Source organism: Empidonax traillii, unplaced genomic scaffold, assembly GCF_003031625.1.
Source record: "Empidonax traillii isolate 1590-97213 ecotype Southwest subspecies unplaced genomic scaffold, ASM303162v1 scaffold1217:size511469, whole genome shotgun sequence".
Taxonomy (NCBI): Eukaryota; Metazoa; Chordata; class Aves; order Passeriformes; family Tyrannidae; genus Empidonax; species Empidonax traillii.
In genome coordinates this window covers 354,888-359,713 of record NW_020956410.1, presented here as the reverse complement: position 1 = coordinate 359,713, position 4,826 = coordinate 354,888, and positions in this window count along the sequence as shown.

Here is a 4,826-nt window from a genome sequence, read left to right as displayed (position 1 = left end):
GAAGGGAAGGGAAGGGAAGGGAAGGGAAGGGAAGGGAAGGGAAGGGAAGGGAAGGACTAAATGGTGGAGAAAAAGATGATTGGTCAAAAAATTCTAGATTCATTTGAATACTTTGAGAATTTGTTGCTTTTGTCGAAATTTTCAGTGAAAACCCAGCTAGAAACTGATAGAAACAGATTGAAGATTTTATGTGAATACATCAGTGTAAAAGGAGAATTGGTGTTGTGTATTTAACTGCAGGTAAAGGCAGAAGCCGAACAAATCCCGCTGCATTTTAGACTGTAGAACCAAGTTCATGGTACAACCTAAAGAGAACTAAAGATAAATTTGGGGCGATAGATCCTTTCCATCTGCAGCCATAGCCTTGACCAGAGCTCTGTACAAGAAACATCTTTCCTTACCCATCTCAAAATAATTCAAGGTTTTTGAGTTTTCATCGTGTCTTTATTCTAATATCAGATATACCAGCCACGGCCTGATATTTCATATTAAAAGTAGCCTAATTAATATGCCAAAGGACAGAGATTTAATGAATATGCCGTGTGAGAGTGGAAAGTGGGTAAACATTTCTCTCTGTCCGACAGCATTTTATAGTCCCTTTGGTGCTTTCAACAGGTATCATTAACTTAAGTGAGGATCCAACCTGCTCACTCTTGCTAATATCAAGCAGATTACAGCTTTAAACGTAACTTTATTTATAAGAAGAAAATGAGTCATTGATGGTTGTTATTTCAACAATTATGTCGCTCTTAAAAAGAATAAGGTAAGTGTGTCGTTTCCCTACCAAGCACCCCCCAGCACAGCATCCTGAGCTTGAGGTCCTCCCTCCACTAAAGCTCCAGGATAACTCGGTGGGAAACGCTCCCAAAAACCCCGTCCCTGCTCCCCAGAGGGGCTGACATTTCCAGGAACCTTTTCTATGGGCGACAGCGGGCACTGTCCTCGGGCTGAGCATCCCTCCCACCTGCTCCGGGGGAGCGGGGTAAGAGCCATCGTCGGGGAGAGCAGGGATCAGCGCGACTTCCCGGTGCCTTCTCCAGCCCTGCCTGTCCCCCAGCGCTCCACGGCACCAGGCCGGGTCCTGCCCACACCCATCCAAGGCCACAAAATCCCAGGTTTTCCAGGTACTCCTCCGAGGGACTGCGTGCGCTCCGGCTCTCCCAGCCAGCATCCCTTAATGAACTCCCAAATCTCCGACAATCCTACCGAGACTTTAAAGTGGGGCTTCTCCTTCCCGAGGCTATTTTTTAAGGAAATTCTTAACGTCAATTAAATGTTTTAAAATGTATTCGCACCTCTTCTGCGCGTTTGGAAGCTTCATCTAGATAAATAATCCCTGGGGAGCCAGATTCTTGGACCCAGGATAGCTGATGACTGCTGATACACCGGTGTTTAGGTATATTGCTCACATTTTTGCTTTGGCAAAGGGAGAACATGCCCTGCCCTGAGGCCAGAGAGCACACTGTGTCCATGCAGGCCATCGGGATGCTATGGATGGCTGGCCGTATTTTTGATTTTTTTTTTTCATGTGTAATTCTCTTCCTTGTTCTCCAGTGGGTTCGTCTAGGCAGGATAAACTCTACCTGTGGCAAGGGTCAGAGCCTTAACCTAAATTAAAGTAGTTGTCATTGCCGGCTGTTAATGTCACGAGTGGTGTCTCTATTTTATGGGGCGGAGGGGGGAAGAATAAACTGAGGGGAAAGGGCCGAAACTAAGCAGACACGCCCGAGTGCACCCCCAAGGCTCACAGGCAGCTCTAATAAGGCACGGGGGCTGAGCCAGGAGCTTGGGCACCGCGGGAGACTCGGCTTTCCCGGACGCGGCATCGTGTCCCACGGGAATGGGGTCGCTCCTGGGGGTCGCTGCGGGTCGCGCTCCGGAGGGAAATACCAGCTCGGCCCGGCCCGATCGTGGAGCTCCTGCGGAGCAGCGGAGTGGCGAGGAATCAGCCGGGGTCCCGACCGTGAATAGAATTCCCAGAGCGGTTAGAAGGGAATGGAAAGGCCCCGTTGGAGCTGATCTCTCTCTCTCTCTCTGCGCTGGTGGCACAGAGCAAGGAGCCCCCAGGACCTTCCCCAGACAGGGACAAGCCAGTCCCACTGAACTGTGCCATTTCCCAAATACAGACCCCAGCGTTCCCAGCTGGAGAGGGTGCAAAACTGCTGGAGCTGGGCTGGCTTCCCCTTTCCCCTTTCAGGTCACCCTTTAAGTGGTTAACACAAGGTTCCTGGTTCTATTTCGGTGTCGCCTTTTCTTTCTCTCCCTCTCCCCTCCCAGCATCGCCCCATCCGGGCCGGTTTCTGGGGAACAAAGGCTGGGGAACCGGGGGGCAGCCCCTCGCCCCTGCGAGCTGCTCTTAATGAGGATTCATTTCTTTAGCCTACAGTCCTGGCTTTCATTATGGAGCCTGTCTCGCTCTGTTCATGGTCATTAGGCTGCAGCCCAGTAACTCCCTTGCCAGATCATGTGCATACTTTAAAAAAAAAGCAAAAAAAAAGAGGAAAAAAAAAAAAAGGAAAAAAAGAAAGACCCCTTCAGTAATATTAGTAACCATCATCATCATCTGGCCGTTCTAAATTAGCTATACATTAATATAGGCTTTCCCCCCTTCCACCTCTCCCGCAACAGAGGTTTTCCCGCACCATTCCGGTCTCGGGACGCTGCCGGGGGCTCGGCGGGGCGGGCTGGGGGACAGCGGAGCAGCTCCTGCCCGCGGGGACGCGCCCGGCGCCGCCGGGGTCGCCGCCTTCTCACCTGCTCGACGGGGAAGCCCGATGCTCATACTGAGGAGATCTGGGGTGCTTTAAAAATTTCCAATAACCTAAAAGGTTATTGGGGATCGTTCGTTGAGCTGGTCAAATTCCTGTTTTTCTCTAATGGATTGGACAGTGATGGGACGGAAAGGTGGAAGGGGACTTCACCCAGCAATATTTACAGATTATATTATCCTCTTGCCTACTAAAAAAAAAAAAAAATATTATATTTATATTTTTTTCTCCTACGCAGATAGGCAAATCAAACCTGGGTGAAGGTGAAGTCGAAAAGTCTCCCCTTTAGTTGTTTGCTTTTTTTTTTTTTTTTTAAGTTTCTGTGGAGTGTCTCTGAACTCGTGAGTTTTGTGTGTGCTTTTATGTCTCCCCAGCTCTGTCGGGTTTTATGAAAATGAGCAGTATTGAAAGCTTTTCCATCCCGCTAGCTGTGAGCCTCACATAAATGATGTAAATGGCTCGAAGGGTTTTTTTCAAGTGAACTGTGTAGATCTGTGAAAATAATATCAGGGTTTTCCGTCAGAATGAGCTTAGCACTGTACTGAGGCGTACCATAATCTGACCCGACACCTCCGACCATCTGCGCTATCTATCTGCCTTCTGATTTACCAAATCTTCACAAGCAAAAGACAAATTGTACTTGATACTAAAGAAAAGACGGCGAGCCTCGGTCCAGCTCCATTTCTGCGGAGAAATGATTGGAGAAAATGGAAATCTGTTTAATTTCGGTCTACGGGCAACTAGCAAAGGAGGTTTCTTAAAGAAGGGAAGAAAGGAAAACAAAAACAATAAGGAAAAAGAAGAAGGGGGAAAGAGACAATAACAAGATATCAAATTAAGAGGGGATTTTTTTGACAAGCATTCTAGAAAAAAAACGCCTTGCAAAGAGCAGAGGGGAGAACATATTGAGCTTAATTCAAAATATATGCTGCCTTTCCGAGCATAGTCCCCAATGTTCCCGGGAAGAAATTGCCGCTGAGCAGCTATATTTAAAATAAAGTGTGGCTTCTTGATTATCCCCCGATTTTCTATTAAAATAAAACATATCGTCGCAGCTCAGAAAGTGATTTCATCCCACCCCGAGACGGCTGGAGCTGGCCCCGCTCCTCCGAAGAGGCGGCCGGGTCTCACCTCGCACCCAGCCCCGCAGTCGCTTTCTCGGAGCTCGGGGGGAAAAAGAAAGCCCGGGGGGAATGATTACTACGAGGTGATCAATATTTCAAAAGATTCCCGAAATCTGCTTTAAGTCGCTTTCCTGACCTACAAATGACTTCTCACTCCTCGCGACTATTCTCGGCGTCTATTCAGGACCATTGAGCCGAAAACAATAAGGTTTTAAACGTTAACAAAATAAAATAAATAAAGCTTTAGTTGAACGAGGAAGGGCACTGGGCTCTTTGCAGATAATTCCTCGTCATAACGAAGATGGGAAGTCACTTACAGGGGAAAGGAGAGAGTTTTTCCCTAAATATTGGCTCTCCCTGCGGTCCTCCCGCTGCATCCATTGTCACTGACACTCCCAGAATCACTGTCACTGTTATGCAGCCAGATTTTTTATCTGATCTCCCAGCTCTGCCTTTATCCCACTCTCCGCCCGCAGGTGCGCCGAGCTCTGTGCGAGCATCACCGGGCCGGACCCCGCAGCTTTACCGGGGCGGGTGGGGGGGTGTCCCGGCCGTCCTATCCCCGAACCTGCCGACAGCACCCCGCGGCGAGAGCCCCCTCTCCCGGCCCGCATCCCGCCGCTCCCGGGGCGGCCGGGCGGCCGTGCCCTGCCCGGGTCGGCGGGGCAGGGCGGCGGGGTCGCGGTGCCCGGGGGGAGCGGGGCGGGGAGCGGGGCGGGGAGCGGGGCGGTGCGGAGCCTCCGCCGTGATTGGCAGCGGCTGGCAGTGAGTGGCAGCCCCGCCATGGAAACCCGGGAGCCAATCTGCCGAGCCCGCAGCGAATCAGCCGCTCCCGCAGCAGCGCGGCGGCGGCGCGGAGCTGCGCTTGTGCCTTTTCTGGTTTCCTTTTTTTTTTTTTTTTCTCTCTGTTTCTTCATCTTTTTTTCCGCCTTTT